This window comes from Panulirus ornatus, chromosome 13 (genome assembly GCF_036320965.1).
Source record: "Panulirus ornatus isolate Po-2019 chromosome 13, ASM3632096v1, whole genome shotgun sequence".
NCBI classification, from domain to species: Eukaryota; Metazoa; Arthropoda; class Malacostraca; order Decapoda; family Palinuridae; genus Panulirus; species Panulirus ornatus.
The window spans coordinates 42842815-42866028 of record NC_092236.1 but is presented as its reverse complement, the minus strand read 5'-3'; the positions used below and the strand labels follow the sequence as shown (position 1 = coordinate 42866028).

The following is a 23214-nucleotide window of genomic DNA, read 5'->3' as shown; positions in this document are numbered from 1 at the left end:
CTGTACCACGACCATTTCACAATAGGACAGTTTATTCCATAAACTGCACACGGTGGCTCCTTGAACGTCATGAAGAAAATAAAGATATTTGATTGGTTCATTCAGTGGATGTTAACTTTGTTTAAAGAAGATAGTCCAGATCTAAGTCTGTATCGGTGGTCCTATACTATGTCAGTACGATTCAATCTTCCAGAGTGACCTACCATATTGTTGTTCATTACGAGCGAGCATGTTGTCGCTCTCGCTGGACCTACTTAGCGTATTTCGTTATAGATTTTCTAGATTTCTACCTCGTGTGATATTGTTACTCTGTGTTTTTGCTTAAATGTAAGTTTTTTATATTTCTGTTTCCATATGTTGTATCTAATTACTGATACTACCCTACTTGATTTTGTTAATTGTTTCGGTTTTAGTGTTTTCCCTTACTTTTATGCGCTATGAGCTGTCTCTTTCCGAGTGGTTTTATATAATGTTTGCCTATTCGATTTCATATATATATATATATATATATATATATATATATATATATATATATATATATATATATATATATATATATATATATATATTTTTTTTTTTTTTTTTTTTGCTTTGTCGCTGTCTCCCGGGTTTGCGAGGTAGCGCAAGGAAACAGACGAAAGAAATGGCCCAACCCACCCCCATACACATGTATATACTTACGTCCACACACGCAAATATACATACCTACACAGCTTTCCATGGTTTACCCCAGACGCTTCACATGCCCTGATTCAATCCACTGACAGCACATCAACCCCTGTATACCACATCGATCCAATTCACTCTATTCCTTGCCCTCCTTTCGCCCTCCTGCATGTTCACGCCCCGATCACTCAAAATCTTTTTCACTCCATCTTTCCACCTCCAATTTGGTCTCTCGCTTCTCCTTGTTTCCTTCCACCTCTGACACATATATTGTCTTTGTAAATCTTTCCTCACATATTCTCTCCATATGTCGAAACCATTTCAACACACGGTCTCCTGCTCTGAACCACACTCTTTTTATTTCCACACATCTCTCTTACCCTCACATTACTTACTCGATCAAACCACCTCAAACCACATATTGTTCTCATTTTATTTCCAACACATCTACCACACACGTTCTTCATCATTTCCAGAACCTTCGCCCCTTCCCCCACCCATGGTAAATTTGAGTAAAGCATTCAGGTGCCTAAGCCATCTTAACTAGTATTAAATGAAAATTATTTGAGCTTCAAAATTCTCTTATTGAAAATAGTATGGAGTCTTGTCTAAAATCATTTACAAATATCATTGTTTTAGTCAATGTTTAGTTTATTCACTGTAATCAACTCATAACCTTCTTGATTATTCAGTCATCTTTGTTCTGTTAGCCCTTAGGTACAGTGAAAGATTTTTTGAGATTGTTGATGTAATTTACTGAAACTGGAAATAATCGTTAGTTTCTCTAAGTATCAATGATATTTTCAATAAGCTTTTATTCGACTGATCATTTAGTTTCCAAAGTTAAGAATGATAATTAGTTACTTCAAACAGCAACACATATCTTCAAAGTATAGGGATGAAAAGGTATTATAGGGGCTTAACTCAAGATAGAAGCATTTCATGGAAAATGATGAATTTAGCTGCTTTAGCGTTGAATACAGTTCTCGACACCTTCAAGGCTGTGTGGATATAGCTTAGATGGTAGCACGCTAGCTGAGCAAGCGGGTAGTACGTGGATCGATGTCTTTCTCCACCAGAAAAATCTGCACCAGACCACCTTCAACTGATGGTTATGCTTTTCAACATGAAGACAGTATAAAGCTTGTTGTATGATACTATGATGAACGATAGACCCTATAACATTTTTGATATCATCTATTGAATAACAAAATAACACAGAAATTAAAGTATCTATGGAAGAATTATTGGATAATTTTGTTATTTCAAAGAACCGTCTCATGGAGTTTATATCAAGCTACTCTACTTTGTATAACCTATCTATGGTCTGCCTACCCATAATGTAAAGCTGAGGAGACTAAACATTCAAGTTTCATTCAACATGACGCGTGGGTCGATTGCAGTCTCTCTAATTTGCAGTCACGAGCCGCCAGTGCCTACAACTAGAGCTTGGCAGGGTTTGTTCGTTCAGCTCTCTCATTCTGGGACAGAGAAGCCTTGATCATTAATGGCTACAGGCGAGAACTGCTGCTGGAGAACGTTTCATGGTGAATGGCCGTCGACACCCAGCTCGGCATCTGCATGGCCGCCTCCATGGCGTTGGGCGTCCTCCACATTCCTCAAAAAAGTGTGTATCGAGTAAGGGAGGAGAGATGAGATTTCAGCAGTTAGAAAAAGAGCCTGTTTGAGACAGAAGTGGAATCGTATCTATGAGTGGGCGGCCTTTGTAGCCTTCCTAGACAGAGGCACACTTGGATTTGATCCATCTTCTTTAAATAAAGTTAGATCCACTAAATAAACCAATCGGATACATTTTTCACGACATTTTGCAATTGGTGGAATAAACTGTCCTACTGTGAAATGGTCGTTATACATAGGTTTTTTTTTGGTGATATGGTAACCCGCAGATGAAGGTGGTCTGGAATATATCTTACTGGCGCAAAATATAGCTGCAAAATATGTTAGGCTTATGAAGATGCAGAGGATCGATAGCAGTTCCTCCCGCATGCTAAGCGAGCTTTCTACCATCTGAGCTACATCCCCATGACCCTGGAGGTGCCGGGGATCGAACCCGGGGCCTTTCACATGCAAAGCGAACGCTCTACCACTGAGCTACACCCCCCTTGCATATTCAGTGCTACGGCAGCTAAAGTAACTTTTCATTTTTCACAGAATGCACCAGCTTTGAAAATAACTGAAAGAGGTACCATAACATTTCGTTAGTATATGATTTGTAGTAAATATATTTTAAAACCATTTTTCTCTATATGAAGGGTAGTTTTCTCAAGTTATACACCTTTTCCATTCTACAGTCACCTGCTTGCGGTAAACTCCATAAACCCTATACATAGGGGAGAAAGAATACTTCCCACGTATTTCCTGCTTGTCGTAGAAGGCGGCTAAATGGGAGGGGGCAAGGGGCTGGAAATCATCCCCTCTTTTTTTTTTTTCTTTTAATTTTCCAAAAGAAGGAAGAGAGAGAGGGGCCAAGTGCATTCCGTGAAAAGTGAAAAATTACTACAGCTGCCGTAGCACCAGACACGCAAGGGGGTGTAGCTCAGTGGTAGAGCGTTCGCTTTGCATGTGAAAGGCCCCGGGTTCGATCCCCGGCACCTCCAGGGTAATGGGGATGTAGCTCAGATGGTAGAGCGCTCGCTTAGCATGCGAGAGGTACGGGGATCGATGCCCCGCATCTCCACTAGCCTAACCTTTTTTTGCAGCTATATTTTGTGCCAAAAAGTCTTTTTCCAGAACAGCTTCACATGCGAGTTATCATATCACCTGCCACAACAACACTGTACCACGACCATTTCACAATAGGACAGTTTATTCCATAAACTGCACACGGTGGCTCCTTGAACGTCATGAAGAAAATAAAGATATTTGATTGGTTCATTCAGTGGATGTTAACTTTGTTTAAAGAAGATAGTCCAGATCTAAGTCTGTATCGGTGGTCCTATACTATGTCAGTACGATTCATTCTTCCAGAGTGACCTACCATATTGTTGTTCATTACGAGCGAGCATGTTGTCGCTCTCGCTGGACCTACTTAGCGTATTTCGTGATAGATTTTCTAGATTTCTAACTCGTGTGATATTGTTCTTCTGTGTTTTTGCTTAAATGTAAGTTTTTTATATTTCTGTTTCCATATGTTGTATCTAATTACTGATACTACCCTACTTGATTTTGTTAATTGTTTCGGTTTTAGTGTTTTCCCTTACTTTTATTTGCTATGTGCTGTCTCTTTCCGAGTGGTTTTATATAATGTTTGCCTATTCGATTTCATATATATATATATATATATATATATATATATATATATATATATATATATATATATATATATATATATATATATATATATATATTTTTTTTTTTTTTTTTTTTGCTTTGTCGCTGTCTCCCGGGTTTGCGAGGTAGCGCAAGGAAACAGACGAAAGAAATGGCCCAACCCACCCCCATACACATGTATATACATACGTCCACACACGCAAATATACATACCTACACAGCTTTCCATGGTTTACCCCAGACGCTTCACATGCCCTGATTCAATCCACTGACAGCACATCAACCCCGGTATACCACATCGATCCAATTCACTCTATTCCTTGCCCTCCTTTCGCCCTCCTGCATGTTCACGCCCCGATCACTCAAAATCTTTTTCACTCCATCTTTCCACCTCCAATTTGGTCTCTCGCTTCTCCTTGTTTCCTTCCACCTCTGACACATATATTGTCTTTGTGAATCTTTCCTCACATATTCTCTCCATATGTCGAAACCATTTCAACACACGCTCTCCTGCTCTGAACCACACTCTTTTTATTTCCACACATCTCTCTTACCCTCACATTACTTACTCGATCAAACCACCTCAAACCACATATTGTTCTCATTTTATTTCCAACACATCTACCACACACGTTCTTCATCATTTCCAGAACCTTCGCCCCTTCCCCCACCCATTGTAAATTTGAGCAAAGCATTCAGGTGCCTAAGCCATCTTAACTAGTATTAAAGGAAAATTATTTGAGCTTGAAAATTCTCTTATTGAAGATAGTATGGAGTTTTGTCTAAAATCATTTACAAATATCATTGTTTTAGTCGACGTTTAGTTTATTCACTGTAATCAACTCATGAACCTTCTTGATTATTCAGTCATCTTTGTTCTGTTAGCCCTTAGGTACAATGAAAGATTGTTTGAGATTGTTGATGTAATTTACTGAAACTGGAAATAATCGTTAGTTTCTCTAAGTATCAATAATTTTTTCAATAAGCTTTTATTCGACTGATCATTTAGTTTCCAAAGTTAAGAATGATAATTAGTTACTTCAAACAGCAACACATATCTTCAAAGCATAGGGATGAAAAGGTATTATAGGGGCTTAACTCAAGGTAGAAGCATTTCATGGAAAATGATGAATTTAGCTGCTTTAGCGTAGAATACAATCCTCGACACCTCCAAGGCTGTGTGGATATAGCTTAGATGGTAGCACGCTCGCTGAGCATGCGGTTAGTACGTGGATCGATGCCTTTCTCCACCAGAAAAATCTGCACCAGACCACCTTCACCTGATGGTTATGCTTTTCAACATGAAGACAGTATAAAGCTTGTTGTATGATACTATGATCAACGATAGACCTATAACATTTTTGATATTGTCTATTGAATAACAAAATGACAGAAATTAAAGTATCCAGGGAAGAATTATTGGATAGCTTTATTTCAAAGAACCGTCTCATGGAGTTTATATCAAAGTACTCTACTTTGTATAACCTATCTATGGTCTGCCTACCCATACTGTAAAGCTGAGGAGACTAAACAATCAAGTTTCATTCAACATGACACGTGGGTCGTTTGCAGTCTCTTTAATTTGCAGTTACGAGCCGCCAGTGCCTACAATTAGAGCTTGGCAGGGTCTGTTAGTTCAGATCTTTCATTCTGGGACAGAGAAGCCTTGATCAGTAATGGCTACAGGCGAGAACTGCTGCTGGAGAACGTTTCATGGTGAATGGGCGTCGACACCCAGCTCGTCATCTGCATGGCCGCCTCCATGGCGTTGGGCGTCCTCCACATTCCTCAAAAAAGTTTGTATCGAGCAAGGGAGGAAAGATGGGAGGTCAGCGGTCAAAAAGAGAACCCGTTTGGGACAGAAGTGGAATTGTATCCATAAGTGGGCGGCTTCTGTAGCCTTCCGAGACAGAGGCACACTTGGATTTGAACCATCTTCTTTAAAAAAAGTTAGATCCACTAAATAAACCAATCGGATACATTTTTCACGACATTTTGCAATTGGTGGAATAAACTGTCCTACTGTGAAATGGTCGTGATACATAGTTTTTTTTTGGTGATATGGTAACCCGCAGATGAAGGTGGTCTGGAATATATCTTTCTGGCACAGAATATAGCTGCAAAATATGTTAGGCTTATGAAGATGCAGGGGATCGATCCCAGTACCTCCTGAATGCTAAGCGAGCGTTCTACCATCTGCGCTACATCCCCATGACCCTGGAGGTGCCGGGGATCGAACCCGGGGCCTTTCACATGCAAAGCGAACGCTCTACTACTGAGCTACACCCCCCTTGCATACTCAGTGCTACGGCAGCTAAAGTAACTTTTCATTTTTCAAAGAATGCACCATCTTTGAAAATAACTGAAAGAGGCACCATATCTTTTCATTAGTATAATCTTAAAATGATATGTGTAGTAAATATATTCTAAAAGCATCTTTCTCTATATGAAGGGTAGTGTTCTCAGTTATGCACGTTTTCCATTCTACAGTCACCTGCTTGCGGTAAACTCAATAAACAATATGAAGAATATCAATTTGATATATATATATATATATATATATATATATATATATATATATATATATATATATATATATATATATATATATATATATGTATATATATATATATATATATATATATATATATATATATATATATATATATATATATATATATATATATATATACATATATATATATATATATATATATATATATATATATATATATATATATATATATATATATATATATATACATATATATATATATATATATATATATATATATATATATATATATATATATATATATATATATATTGAAAAGGATCACAATTTTGCGCGTGATCAAGATATTCCTAGAGTCCACGGGGAAAATAAAACATATATATATATATATATATATATATATATATATATATATATATATATATATATATATTAACACGTTATTGGATTACGTGTTAATTGACAGGCGTGCGAAAGAGAGACTTTTGGATGTTAATGTGCTGAGAGGTGCAACTGGAGGGATGTCTGATCATTATCTTGTGGAGGCTAAGGTGAAGATTAGTATGGGTTTTCAGAAAAGAGGAGTGAATGTTGGGGTGAAGAAGGTGGTGAGAGTAAGTGAGCTTGGGAAGGAGACCTGTGTGGGGAAGTACCAGGAGAGACTGTGTACAGAATGGAAAAAGGTGAGAACAATGGAAGTAAGGGGAGTGGGGGAGGAATGGGATGTATTTAGGGAATCAGTGATGGATTGCGCAAAAGATGCTTGTGGCATGAGAAGAGTGGGAGGTGGGTTGTTTAGAAAGGGTAGTGAGTGGTGGGATGAAGAAGTAAGAGTATTAGTGAAAGAGAAGAGAGAGGCATTTGGACGATGTTTGCAGGGAAAAAATGCAATTGAGTGGGAGAAGTATAAAAGAAAGAGACAGGAGGTCAAGAGAAAGGTGCAAGAGGTGAAAAAAAGGGCAAATGAGAGTTGGGGTGAGAGACTATCAGTAAATTTTAGGGAGAATAAAAAGATGTTCTGGAAGGAGGTAAATAGGGTGCGTAAGACAAGGGAGCAGATGGGAACTTCAGTGAAGGGCGTAAATGGGGAGGTGAAAACAAGTAGCGGTGATGTGAGAAGGAGATGGAATGAGTATTTTGAAGGTTTGTTGAATGTGTTTGATGACAGAGTGGCAGATATAGGGTGTTTTGGTCGAGGTGGTGTGCAAAGTGAGAGGGTTAGGGAAAATGATTTGGTAAACAGAGAAGAGGTAGTAAAAGCTTTGCGGAAGATGAAAGCCGGCAAGGCAGCAGGTTTGGATGGTATTGCAGTGGAATTTATTAAGAAAGGGGGTGACTGTAATGTTAACTGGTTGGTAAGGTTATTTAATGTATGTATGACTCATGGTGAGGTGCCTGAGGATTGGCGGAATGCGTGCATAGTGCCATTGTACAAAGGCAAAGGGGATAAGAGTGAGTGCTCAAATTACAGAGGTATAAGTTTGTTGAGTATTCCTGGTAAATTATATGGGAGGGTATTGATTGAGAGGGTGAAGGCATGTACAGAGCATCAGATTGGGGAAGAGCAGTGTGGTTTCAGAAGTGGTAGAGGATGTGTGGATCAGGTGTTTGCTTTGAAGAATGTATGTGAGAAATACTTAGAAAAGCAAATGGATTTGTATGTAGCATTTATGGATCTGGAGAAGGCATATGATAGAGTTGATAGAGATGCTCTGTGGAAGGTATTAAGAATATATGGTGTGGGAGGCAAGTTGTTAGAAGCAGTGAAAAGTTTTTATCGAGGATGTAAGGCATGTGTACGTGTAGGAAGAGAGGAAAGTGATTGGTTCTCAGTGAATGTAGGTTTGCGGCAGGGGTGTGTGATGTCTCCATGGTTGTTTAATTTGTTTATGGATGGGGTTGTAAGGGAGGTAAATGCAAGAGTCCTGGAAAGAGGGGCAAGTATGAAGTCTGTTGGGGATGAGAGAGCTTGGGAAGTGAGTCAGTTGTTGTTCGCTGATGATACAGCGCTGGTGGCTGATTCATGTGAGAAACTGCAGAAGCTGGTGACTGAGTTTGGTAAAGTGTGTGGAAGAAGAAAGTTGAGAGTAAATGTGAATAAGAGCAAGGTTATTAGGTACAGTAGGGGTGAGGGTCAAGTCAATTGGGAGGTGAGTTTGAATGGAGAAAAACTGGAGGAAGTGAAGTGTTTTAGATATCTGGGAGTGGATCTGTCAGCGGATGGAACCATGGAAGCGGAAGTGGATCATAGGGTGGGGGAGGGGGCGAAAATTTTGGGAGCCTTGAAAAATGTGTGGAAGTCGAGAACATTATCTCGGAAAGCAAAAATGGGTATGTTTGAAGGAATAGTGGTTCCAACAATGTTGTATGGTTGCGAGGCGTGGGCTATGGATAGAGATGTGCGCAGGAGGATGGATGTGCTGGAAATGAGATGTTTGAGGACAATGTGTGGTGTGAGGTGGTTTGATCGAGTAAGTAACGTAAGGGTAAGAGAGATGTGTGGAAATAAAAAGAGCGTGGTTGAGAGAGCAGAAGAGGGTGTTTTGAAATGGTTTGGGCACATGGAGAGAATGAGTGAGGAGAGATTGACCAAGAGGATATATGTGTCGGAGGTGGAGGGAACGAGGAGAAGAGGGAGACCAAATTGGAGGTGGAAAGATGGAGTGAAAAAGATTTTGTGTGATCGGGGCCTGAACATGCAGGAGGGTGAAAGGAGGGCAAGAAATAGAGTGAATTGGTGTCATGTGGTATACAGGGGTTGACGTGCTGTCAGTGGATTGAAGCAAGGCATGTGAAGCGTCTGGGGTAAACCATGGAAAGCTGTGTAGGTATGTATATTTGCGTGTGTGGACGTGTGTATGTACATGTGTATGGGGGGGGGTTGGGCCATTTCTTTCGTCTGTTTCCTTGCGCTACCTCGCAAACGCGGGAGACAGCGACAAAGTATAAAAAAAAAAAAAAAATATATATTATCCCTGGGGATAGGGGATTAAGAATACCTCCCACGTATTCCCTGCGTGTCGTAGAAGGCGACTAAAAGGGGAGGGAGCGGGGGGCTGGAAATCCTCCCCTCTAGTTTTTTTTTTTTTATTTTCCAAAACAAGAAGCAGAGTGGGGCCAGGTGAGGATATTCCAAAAAAGGCCCAGTTCTCTGTTCTTAACGCTACCCAGCAAACGCGGGAGACAGCGACAAAGCAAAACAAATAAATAAATAAAATATATATATATATATATATATATATATATATATATATATATATATATATATATATATATATATATATATATATTATCCCTATACATAGGGGAGAAAGAATACTTCCTACGTATTTCCTGCTTGTCGTAGAAGGCGACCAAACGGGAGGGAGCGGGGGGCTGGAAATCGTCCCTTCCCTTTTTCTTCTTAATTTTCTAAAAGAAGGAAGAGAGAAGGAGGCCAAGTGCATTCCGTAAAAAGTGAAAAGTTACTACAGCTGCCGTAGAACCAGACTCGCAAGGGGGTGTAGCTCAGTGGTAGAGCATTCGCTCTGCATGTGAAAGGCCCCGGCTTCGATCCCCGGCACACCCAGGGTCATGGGGATGTAGCTTAGATGATAGAGCGCTCGCTTAGCATGCGAGAGGTACGGGGATCGATGCCCCGCATCTCCATAAACCTAATGTTTTCTTTTGCAGCTATATTTTGTGCCAAAAAGTCTTATTCCAGAACAACTTCACATGCGGTTTATCATATCACCTGCCTCAACAACACTGTACCACGACCATTTCACAAAGAACAGTTTATTCCCCAAATTACACACGGTCGCTCCTTCAACGTCATGAAGAAAAATATTCGATTGTTCCATTCAGTGGATGTTAACTTTGTTTAAGGAAGATTGTCCAGATCTAAGTCTGCATCGGTGCTCGTATACTATGTCAGTACGATTCAATCTTCCAGAGTGACCTACCATATTGTTGTTCATTACGAGCGAGCATGTTGTCGCTCTCGCTGGACCTACTTAGTGTATTTAGTGATACATTTTCTATATTTTTACCTCGTGTAATATTGTTCTTCTGTGTTTTTGCTTAAATATAAGTTTTCTATATTTCTGTTTCCATATGTTGTATCTAATTACTTATACTACCCTTCTTGATTTTGTTAACTGTTTCGCTTTTAGTGTTTTCCCTTACTTTTATGTGCTATGTTCTGTCTCTTTCCGAGTGGTTTTATATAATGTTTGCTTATGTGACTAAGAGCAAGGTCATTAGGTACAGTAGGGTTGAGGGACAAGCCAATTGGGAGGTAAGTTTGAATGGAGAAAAACTGGAGGAAGTGAAGTGTTTTAGATATCTGGGAGTGGATTTGGCAGCGGATGGAACCATGGAAGTGGAAGTGAATCATAGGGTGGGCGAGGGGGCGAAAGTTCTGGGAGCATTGAAGTATGTGTGGAAGTCGAGAACATTTTCTCGGAAAGCAAAAATGGGTATGTTTGAAGGAATAGTGGTTCCAACAGTGTTTTATGGTTGCGAGGCATGGGCTATAAATAGGGTTGTGCGGAGGAGGGTGGATGTGCTAGAAATGAGTTGTTTGAGGACAGTATGTGGTGTGAGGTTGTTTGATTGAGTAAGTAATAATAGGGTAAGAGAGATGTGTGGTAATAAAAAGAGTGTATTTGAGAGAGCAGAAGAGGGAGTTTTGAAATGGTTTGATCCCATGGAGAGAATGAGTGAGGATATATTGACCAAGAGGATATATGTGTCAGAGGTTGAGGGAACGAGGAGAAGTGGGAGACCAAATTGGAGGTGGAAAGATGGAGTGAAAAAGAATTTGAGTGATCGGGGCCTGAACATGCAGGAGGGTGAAAGGTGTGCAAGGACTAGAATGAATTGGAACGATGTTGTATACCGGGGTCGACGTGCTGTCAATGGATTGAACCACTGAATGTGAAGCGTCTGGGGTAAACCATAGAAAGTTGTGTGGGGCCTGGTTGTCGAAAGGGAGCTGTGGTTTCGGTGCATTATTACATGACAGCTAGAAACTGAGTGTGAACGAATGGGGCCTTTGTTGTCTTTTCCCAGCGCTACCTCGCACACATGAGGGGTGATGGGGTTTTTATTTCATGTGTGGCGGGATGGCGATGGGAATGAATAAAGGCAGCCAATATGAATTATGTACATGTGTATATATGTATATGTCTGTGTGTGTATAAATATGTATACGTTGAGATGTATATGTAAGTATATTTGCGTGTGTGGACACGTATGTATATACACGTGTATGTGGGTGGGTTGGGCCATTCTTTCGTCTGTTTCCTTGCGCTACCTCGCTAACGCGGGAGACAGCGACAAAGCAAAATAATAATAGTGATAATAATAATAATAATAATAATAATATATATATATATATATATATATATATATATATATATATATATATATATATATATATATATATATATATATATATATATATATATATATATTGAAAAGGATCAGAATTTTGCCCGTTTTCAAGATATTCTTATGAGTCCATGGGGAAAATGAAACACGATAATTTCCAAGTGCACTTTCGTTTAATAATCACATCATCAGGGGAGACTCAAGATAGAAATATAACCGTCGGTTGATATACATCGAAGAGACGAAGGAAGGACGCCTTTTGGTAAACACGCGATTGTCCAAGACCAAGATTGTCTTGGACAATTGCATGTTTACCAAATGGCGTCCAAGCTACGTCTCTTCTTTGCATATCAACTGATTGTTATATTTCTCTCTTGTATCTTCCCTGATGATGTGATTATTACACGAAAGTGCGCTTGGGAGGTAAAAAAAAAAAAAAAAAAAAAAAAAAAAAATATATATATATATATATATATATATATATATATATATATATATATATATATATATATATATATATATATATATATATATATATATGAAAACAGTAAGTAAACTTACCCTTCACGTAGAGAATGATGCTTTTAAGATTTAGTTACTGGACATATTGTTATTCTAAGAATATACTAACGAAAAGGCATAGTACCGCTCTCAATCATTTTCAAAACTGGTGCATTCCATGAAAAATTAGACGTTACTATAGCTGCCGTAGCTCTGAATATATAAGGTGGGTGTAGCTCAGCGGTAGAGCGTTCGCTTTGCGTGTGAAAAGCCCCGGGTTCTATCCCCGGCACCCCTACAATCATGGGGATGTTGCTCAGACGGTAGAGCTCTCGCTTAGCATGCGAGAGGTACGGGATTGATGCCCCGCATCTCCATAAGGCTAACCTTTGCAGCTATGTTTTGTGCCAGAAAGATCTATTCCAGAACACCTTCCCCTGTGGGTTATCATTATCACCTGCTACGACAACACTAAGTATCACGACCACTTCATAGTAGGACAGTTCATTCCACGAACTTCGCGCGGTGGCTCCTTAAACATAATGAAAAGAATATCTACAACGAAGATAGTCCAGGTCCGAGTCTATATCGGTACTCATATACCATATGAGTACGATTCAGATTCCTGTGACCTACGATATTGTTGCTCATTACGAAGGAACATGTCGGTCTCGCTTGACCTACTTAGTGTATTCAGTGATGGATTTTCTATATTCCTGCCTCGTGTGATATTGTTCTTCTGTGTTTTTGCTTAACTGTCGATTTTTCTATATTTCTGTTCCCATATGTTGTATTCAAATTGTTACTGACACTGCCCTTCTTGATTGTGTTAATTATCTCGCTTTCAGTATTTTCCCTTACTTGTATGTACTATGTTCAGTGTTTTTCAAAGTTATTTTTATATAATCTTTGCGCTTTCCATATCATATGTACATATATATATATATTTTTTTTTTTTTTTTACTTTGTCGCTGTCTCCCGCGTTTGCGAGGTAGCGCAAGGAAACAGACGAAAGAAATGGCCCAACCCCCCCCCCCATACACATGTATATACATACGTCCACACACGCAAATATACATACCTACACAGCTTTCCATGGTTTACCCCAGACGCTTCACATGCCTTGATTCAATCGACTGACAGCACGTCAACCACGGTATACCACATCGCTCCAATTCACTTTATTCCTTGCCCTCCTTTCACCCTCCTGCATGTTCAGGCCCCGATCACACAAAATCTTTTTCACTCCATCTTTCCACCTCCAATTTGGTCTCCCTCTTCTCCTTGCTCCCTCCACCTCCGACACATATATCCTCTTGGTCAATCTTTCCTCACCCCATCCTCTCCATGTGCCCAAACCACTTCAAAACACCCACTTCTGCTCTCTCATCCACGCTCTTTTTATTTCCACACATCTCTCTTACCCTTACGTTACTCACTCGATCAAACCACCTCACACCACACATTGTCCTCAAACATCTCATTTCCAGCACATCCATCCTCCTGCGCACAACTCTATCCATAGCCCACGCCTCGCAACCATACAACATTGTTGGAACCACTATTCCTTCAAACATACCCATTTTTGCTTTCCGAGATAATGTTCTCGACTTCCACACATTCTTCAAGGCCCCCAGAATTTTCGCCCCCTCCCCCACCCTATGATCCACTTCCGCTTCCATGGTTTCATCCGCTGCCAGATCCACTCCCAGATATCTAAAACACTTCACTTCCTCCAGTTTTTCTCCATTCAAACTCACCTCCCAATTGACTTGACCCTCAACCCTACTGTACCTAATAACCTTGCTCTTATTCACATTTACTCTTAACTTTCTTCTTCCACACACTTTACCAAACTCAGTCACCAGCTTCTGCAGTTTCTCACATGAATCAGCCACCAGCGCTGTATCATCAGCGAACAACAACTGACTCACTTCCCAAGCTCTCTCATCCCCAACAGACTTCATACTTGCCCCTCTTTCCAAAACTCTTCCATTTACCTCCCTAACAACCCCATCCATAAACAAATTAAACAACCATGGAGACATCACACACCCCTGCCGCAAACCTACATTCACTGAGAACCAATCACTTTCCTCTCTTCCTACACGTACACATGCCTTACATCCTCGATAAAAACTTTTCACTGCTTCTAACAACTTTCCTCCCACACCATATATTCTTAATACCTTCCACAGAGCATCTCTATCAACTCTATCATATGCCTTCTCCAGATCCATAAATGCTACATACAAATCCATTTGCTTTTCTAAGTATTTCTCACATACATTCTTCAAAGCAAACACCTGATCCACACATCCTCTACCACTTCTGAAACCACACTGCTCTTCCCCAATCTGATGCTCTGTACATGCCTTCACCCTCTCAATCAATACCCTCCCATATAATTTACAAGGAATACTCAACAAACTTATACCTCTGTAATTTGAGCACTCACTCTTATCCCCTTTGCCTTTGTACAATGGCACTATGCACGCACTCCGCCAATCCTCAGGCACCTCACCATGAGTCATACATACATTAAATAACCTTACCAACCAGTCAACAATACACTCACCCCCTTTTTTTAATAAATTCCACTGCAATACCATCCAAACCTGCTGCCTTGCCGGCTTTCATCTTCCGCAAAGCTTTCACTACCTCTTCTCTGTTTACCAAATCATTTTCCCTAACCCTCTCACTTTGCACACCACCTCGACCAAAACACCCTATATCTGCCACTCTATCATCAAACACATTCAACAATATACATATATATATATATATATATATATATATATATATATATATATATATATATATATATATATATATATATATATATATATATATGTATATATATATATATATATATATATATATATATATATATATATATATATATATATATATATATATATATATATATATATATATATATATATATATATATATATATATATATATATACATATATATATATATATATATATATATATATATATATATATATCCCATTTTAGAAAGTTAATACAAGGAGGGGAGGATTTCCGGCCCCCCGCTCCCGTCCCCTCTAGTCGCTTTCTACGACACGCGAGGAATACGTGGGAAGTATTCTTTCACCCCTATCCCCAGGGATAATATACATATATATATACATATACACACACACACACACACACACACATATGCACATACACACACACACACACACACACATACATATATATACATATGAAAAATGTAAGAACAATTTAGAAACAAACTTTTAGCTTGAAATGAATGAAAAAAAAAATGAATGTCACATAATGGTTCAACCTCTGGCTATGGAAAAGGAAATGTACAATTTATTCACACAAACGTCAATAGCAGTTCTCATCAATTTCACCACTGTGTCAATAAGCTTCAATGTCTAAGCTACATTTTTCTCCAAAAAAAAAAAAAATACATATATATATATATATATATATATATATATATATATATATATATATATATATATAAATATATATATATATATATATATATATATATATATATATATATATATATATATATATATATATATATATATATATATATATATATATATATACATATATATATATATATATATTTTTTTTTTTTTTTTTATACTTTGTCGCTGTCTCCCGCGTTTGCGAGGTAGCGCAAGGAAACAGACGAAAGAAATGGCCCAACCCCCCCCATACACATGTACATACACACGTCCACACACGCAAATATACATACCTACACAGCTTTCCATGGTTTACCCCAGACGCTTCACATGCCTTGATTCAATCCACTGACAGCACGTCAACCCCTGTATACCACATCGCTCCAATTCACTCTATTCCTTGCCCTCCTTTCACCCTCCTGCATGTTCAGGCCCCGATCACACAAAATCTTTTTCACTCCATCTTTCCACCTCCAATTTGGTCTCCCTCTTCTCCTCGTTCCCTCCACCTCCGACACATATATCCTCTTGGTCAATCTTTCCTCACTCATTCTCTCCATGTGCCCAAACCATTTCAAAACACCCTCTTCTGCTCTCTCAACCACGCTCTTTTTATTTCCACACATCTCTCTTACCCTTACGTTACTCACTCGCTCAAACCACCTCACACCACACATTGTCCTCAAACATCTCATTTCCAGCACATCCATCCTCCTGCGCACATCTCTATCCATAGCCCACGCCTCGCAACCATACAACATTGTTGGAACCACTATTCCTTCAAACATACCCATTTTTGCTTTCCGAGATAATGTTCTCGACTTCCACACATTTTTCAAGGCTCCCAAAATTTTCGCCCCCTCCCCCACCCTATGATCCACTTCCGCTTCCATGGTTCCATCCGCTGACAGATCCACTCCCAGATATCTAAAACACTTCACTTCCTCCAGTTTTTCTCCATTCAAACTCACCTCCCAATTGACTTGACCCTCACCCCTACTGTACCTAATAACCTTGCTCTTATTCACATTTACTCTTAACTTTCTTCTTCCACACACTTTACCAAACTCAGTCACCAGCTTCTGCAGTTTCTCACATGAATCAGCCACCAGCGCTGTATCATCAGCGAACAACAACTGACTCACTTCCCAAGCTCTCTCATCCCCAACAGACTTCATACTTGCCCCTCTTTCCAGGACTCTTGCATTTACCTCCCTAACAACCCCATCCATAAACAAATTAAACAACCATGGAGACATCACACACCCCTGCCGCAAACCTACATTCACTGAGAACCAATCACTTTCCTCTCTTCCTACACGTACACATGCCTTACATCCTCGATAAAAACTTTTCACTGCTTCTAACAACTTGCCTCCCACACCATATATTCTTAATACCTTCCACAGAGCATCTCTATCAACTCTATCATATGCCTTCTCCAGATCCATAAATGCTACATACAAATCCATTTGCTTTTCTAAGTATTTCTCACATACATTCTTCAAAGCAAACACCTGATCCACACATCCTCTACCACTTCTGAAACCACACTGCTCTTCCCCAATCTGATGCTCTGTACATGCCTTCACCCTCTCAATCAATACCCTCCCATATAATTTACCAGGAATACTCAACAAACTTATACCTCTGTAATTTGAGCACTCACTCTTATCCCCTTTGCCTTTGTACAATGGCACTATGCACGCATTCCGCCAATCCTCAGGCACCTCACCATGAGTCATACATACATTAAATAACCTTACCAACCAGTCAACAATACAGTCACCCCCCTTTTTAATAAATTCCACTGCAATACCATCCAAACCTGCTGCCTTGCCGGCTTTCATCTTCCGCAAAGCTTTTACTACCTCTTCTCTGTTTACCAAATCATTTTCCCTAACCCTCTCACTTTGCACACCACCTCGACCAAAACACCCTATATCTGCCACTCTGTCATCAGACACATTCAACAAACCTTCAAAATACTCATTCCATCTCCTTCTCACATCACCGCTACTTGTTATCACCTCCCCATTTACGCCCTTCACTGAAGTTCCCATTTGCTCCCTTGTCTTACGCACCCTATTTACCTCCTTCCAGAACATCTTTTTATTCTCCCTAAAATTTACTGATAGTCTCTCACCCCAACTCTCATTTGCCCTTTTTTTCACCTCTTGCACCTTTCTCTTGACCTCCTGTCTCTTTCTTTTATACTTCTCCCACTCAATTGCATTTTTTCCCTGCAAAAATCGTCCAAATGCCTCTCTCTTCTCTTTCACTAATACTCTTACTTCTTCATCCCACCACTCACTACCCTTTCTAAACAGCCCACCTCCCACTCTTCTCATGCCACAAGCATCTTTTGCGCAATCCATCACTGATTCCCTAAATACATCCCATTCCTCCCCCACTCCCCTTACTTCCATTGTTCTCACCTTTTTCCATTCTGTACACAGTCTCTCCTGGTACTTCCCCACACAGGTCTCCTTCCCAAGCTCACTCACTCTCACCACCTTCTTCACCCCAACATTCACTCCTCTTTTCTGAAAACCCATACTAATCTTCACCTTAGCCTCCACAAGATAATGATCAGACATCCCTCCAGTTGCACCTCTCAGCACATTAACATCCAAAAGTCTCTCTTTCGCACGCCTGTCAATTAACACGTAATCCAATAACGCTCTCTGGCCATCTCTCCTACTTACATAAGTATACTTATGTATATCTCGCTTTTTAAACCAGGTATTCCCAATCATCAGTCCTTTTTCAGCACATAAATCTACAAGCTCTTCACCATTTCCATTTACAACACTGAACACCCCATGCATACCAATTATTCCCTCAACTGCCACATTACTCACCTTTGCATTCAAATCACCCATCACTATAACCCGGTCTCGTGCATCAAAACCGCTAACACACTCATTCAGCTGCTCCCAAAACACTTGCCTCTCATGATCTTTCTTCTCATGCCCAGGTGCATATGCACCAATAATCACCCACCTCTCTCCATCAACTTTCAATTTTGCCCATATTAATCGAGAATTTACTTTCTTACATTCTATCACATACTCCCACAACTCCTGTTTCAGGAGTATTGCTACTCCTTCCCTTGCTCTTGTCCTCTCACTAACCCCTGACTTCACTCCCCAGACATTTCCAAACCACTCTTCCCCTTTACCCTTGAGCTTCGTTTCACTCAGAGCCAAAACATCCAGGTTCCTTTCCTCAAACATACTACCTATCTCTCCTATGTATATATATATATATATATATATGTATATATATATATATATATATATATATATATATATATATATATATATATATATATATATATATATATATATATATATATATATATATATATATATATATATATATATATATATATATATATAATATATATATATATATATATATATATATATATATATATATATATATATATATATATATATATATATATATATATATATATATATATATATATATATATATATATATATATATATATATATATATATATATATATATATATATATATATATATATATATATATATATATATATATATATATATATATATATATATATATATATATATATATATATATATATATATATATATATATATATATATATATATATATATATATATATATATATATATATATATATATATATATATATATATATATATATATATATATATATATATATATATATATATATATATATATATATATATATATATATATATATATATATATATATATATATATATATATATATATATATATATATATATATATATATATATATATATATATATATATATATATATATATACATATATATATATATATACATATATATATATATATATATATATATATATATATATATATATATATATATATATATATATATATATACATATATATATATATATATATATATATATATATATATATATATATATATATATATATATATATATATATATATATATATATATATATATATATATATATATATATATATATATATATATATATATATATATATATATATATATATATATATATATATATATATATATATATATATATATATATATATATATATATATATATATATATATATATATATATATATATATATATATATATATATATATATATATATTATATATATATATATATATATATATATATATATATATATATATATATATATATATATATATATATATATATATATATATATATATATATATATATATATATATATATATATATATATATATATATATATATATATATATATATATATATATATATGTTTTGGCTCTGAGTGAAACGAAGCTCAAGGGTAAAGGGGAAGAGTGGTTTGGAAATGTCTTGGGAGTAAAGTCAGGGGTTAGTGAGAGGACAAGAGCAAGGGAAGGAGTAGCAGTACTCCTGAAACAGGAGTTGTGGGAGTATGTGATAGAATGTAAGAAAGTAAATTCTCGATTAATATGGGCAAAACTGAAAGGATGGAGAGAGATGGGTGATTATTGGTGCATATGCACCTGGGCATGAGAAGAAAGATCATGAGAGGCAAGTGTTTTGGGAGCAGCTGAATGAGTGTGTTAGTGGTTTTGATGCACGAGACCGGGTTATAGTGATGGGTGATTTGAATGCAAAGGTGAGTAATGTGGCAGTTGAGGAAAATAATTGGTATACATGGGGTGTTCAGTATTGTAAATGGAAATGGTGAAGAGCTTGTAGATTTATGTGCTGAAAATGGACTAGTGATTGGGAATACCTGGTTTAAAAAGCGAGATATACATAAGTATACGTATGTAAGTAGGAGAGATGGCCAGAGAGCGTTATTGGATTACGTGTTAATTGACAGGCGCGCGAAAGAGAGACTTTTGGATGTTAATGTGCTGAGAGGTGCAACTGGATGGATGTCTGATCATTATCTTGTGGAGGCTAAGGTGAAGATTTGTATGGGTTTTCAGAAAAGAAGAGAGAATGTTGGGGTGAAGAGGGTGGTGAGAGTAAGTGAGCTTGGGAAGGAGACTTGTGTGAGGAAGTACCAGGAGAGACTGAGTACAGAATGGAAAAAGGTGAGAACAATGGAAGTAAGGGGAGTGGGGGAGGAATGGGATGTATTTAGGGAATCAGTGATGGATTGCGCAAAAGATGCTTGTGGCATGAGAAGAGTGGGAGGTGGGTTGATTAGAAAGGGTAGTGAGTGGTGGGATGAAGAAGGAAGATTATTAGTGAAAGAGAAGAGAGAGGCATTTGGACGATTTTTGCAGGGAAAAAATGCAATTGAGTGGGAGATGTATAAAAGAAAGAGACAGGAGGTCAAGAGAAAGGTGCGAGAGGTGAAAAAGAGGGCAAATGAGAGTTGGGGTGAGAGAGTATCATTAAATTTTAGGAAGAATAAAATGATGTTTTGGAAGGAGGTAAATAAAGTGCGTAAGACAAGGGAGCAAATGGGAACTTCAGTGAAGGGCGCAAATGGGGAGGTGATAACAAGTAGTGGTGATGTGAGAAGGAGATGGAGTGAGTATTTTGAAGGTTTGTTGAATGTGTTTGATGATAGAGTGGCAGATATAGGGTGTTTTGGTCGAGGTGGTGTGCAAAGTGAGAGGGTTAGGGAAAATGATATGGTAAACAGAGAAGAGGTAGTAAAAGCTTTGCGGAAGATGAAAGCCGGCAAGGCAGCAGGTTTGGATGGTATTGCAGTGGAATTCATTAAAAAAGGGGGTGACTGTATTATTGACTGGTTGGTAAGGATATTTAATGTATGTATGACTCATGGTGAGGTGCCTGAGGATTGGCGGAATGCGTGCATAGTGCCATTGTACAAAGGCTAAGGGGATAAGAGTGAGTGCTCAAATTACAGAGGTATAAGTTTGTTGAGTATTCCTGGTAAATTATATGGGAGGGTATTGATTGAGAGGGTGAAGGCATGTACAGAGCATCAGATTGTGGAAGAGCAGTGTGGTTTCAGAAGTGGTAGAGGATGTGTGGATCAGGTGTTTGCTTTGAAGAATGTATGTGAGAAATACTTAGAAAAGCAAATGGATTTGTATGTAGCATTTATGGATCTGGAGAAGGCATATGATAGAGTTGATAGAGATGCTCTGTGGAAGGTATTAAGAATATATGGTGTGGGAGGCAAGTTGTTAGAAGCAGTGAAAAGTTTTTATCGAGGATGTAAGGCATGTGTACGTGTAGGAAGAGAGGAAAGTGATTGGTTCTCAGTGACTGTAGGTTTGCGACAGGGGTGTGTGATGTCTCCACGGTTGTTTAATTTGTTTATGGATGGGGTTGTTAGGGAGGTGAATGCAAGAGTTTTGGAAAGAGGGGCAAGTATGAAGTCTGTTGTGGATGAGAGAGCTTGGGAAGTGAGTCAGTTGTTGTTCGCTGATGATACAGCGCTGGTGGCTGTTTCATGAGAGAAACTGCAGAAGCTGGTGACTGAGTTTGGTAAAGTGTGTGAAAGAAGAAAGTTAAGAGTAAATGTGAATAAGAGCAAGGTAATTAGGTACAGTAGGGTTGAGGGTCAAGTCAATTGGGAGGTAAGTTTAAATGGAGAAAAACTGGAGGAAGTAAAGTGTTTTAGATATCTGGGAGTGGATCTGGCAGCGGATGGAACCATGGAAGCGGAAGTGGATCATAGGGTGGGGGAGGGGGCGAAAATCCTGGGAGCCTTGAAGAATGTGTGGAAGTCGAGAACATTATCTCGGAAAGCAAAAATGGGTATGTTTGAAGGAATAGTGGTTCCAACAATGTTGTATGGTTGCGAGGCGTGGGCTATGGATAGAGTTGTGCGCAGGAGGGCGGATGAGCTGGAAATGAGATGTTTGAGGACAATGTGTGGTGTGAGGTGGTTTGATCGAGTAAGTAACGTAAGGGTAAGAGAGATGTGTGGAAATAAAAAGAGAGTGGTTGAGAGAGCAGAAGAGGGTGTTTTGAAATGGTTTGGGCACATGGAGAGAATGAGTGAGGAAAGATTGACCAAGAGGATATATGTGTCGGAGGTGGAGGGAACGAGGAGAAGTGGGAGACCAAATTGGAGGTAGAAAGATGGAGTGAAAAAGATTTTGTGTGATCGGGGCCTGAACATGCAGGAGGGTGAAAGGAGGGCAAGGAATAGAGTGAATTGGAGCGATGTGGTATACCGGGTTTGACGTGCTGTCAGTGGATTGAATCGGGGCATGTGAAGCGTCTGGGGTAAACCATGGAAAGCTGTGTAGGTATGTATATTTGCGTGTGTGGCCGTATGTATATACATGTGTATGGGGGTGGGTTGGGCCATTTCTTTCGTCTGTTTCCTTGCGCTACGTCGCAAACGCGGGAGACAGCGACAAAGCAAAAGAAAATATATATATATA

The 23214-nt window shown here is 38.4% G+C and overlaps 6 non-coding genes across 6 annotated transcripts; 4 read left to right on the top strand and 2 right to left on the bottom strand.

The window, feature by feature from the left end:
* Positions 1–2716: 2716 nt before the first annotated feature.
* On the bottom strand, positions 2717–2788 carry TRNAA-UGC (transfer RNA alanine (anticodon UGC)). The gene has a single exon. It is a non-coding gene; the product is annotated as a tRNA-Ala (tRNA).
* Positions 2789–3212: 424 nt separating this feature from the next.
* Positions 3213–3284, top strand: TRNAA-UGC (transfer RNA alanine (anticodon UGC)). The gene has a single exon. It is a non-coding gene; the product is annotated as a tRNA-Ala (tRNA).
* Positions 3285–3291: 7 nt separating this feature from the next.
* TRNAA-AGC (transfer RNA alanine (anticodon AGC)) lies at positions 3292–3364 on the top strand. The gene has a single exon. It is a non-coding gene; the product is annotated as a tRNA-Ala (tRNA).
* A 2811-nt stretch (positions 3365–6175) lies between these two features.
* TRNAA-UGC (transfer RNA alanine (anticodon UGC)) lies at positions 6176–6247 on the bottom strand. Its single transcript has one exon. It is a non-coding gene; the product is annotated as a tRNA-Ala (tRNA).
* Positions 6248–9968: 3721 nt separating this feature from the next.
* TRNAA-UGC (transfer RNA alanine (anticodon UGC)) lies at positions 9969–10040 on the top strand. Its single transcript has one exon. It is a non-coding gene; the product is annotated as a tRNA-Ala (tRNA).
* Positions 10041–12575: 2535 nt separating this feature from the next.
* Positions 12576–12649, top strand: TRNAA-UGC (transfer RNA alanine (anticodon UGC)). The gene has a single exon. It is a non-coding gene; the product is annotated as a tRNA-Ala (tRNA).
* Positions 12650–23214: the final 10565 nt, after the last annotated feature.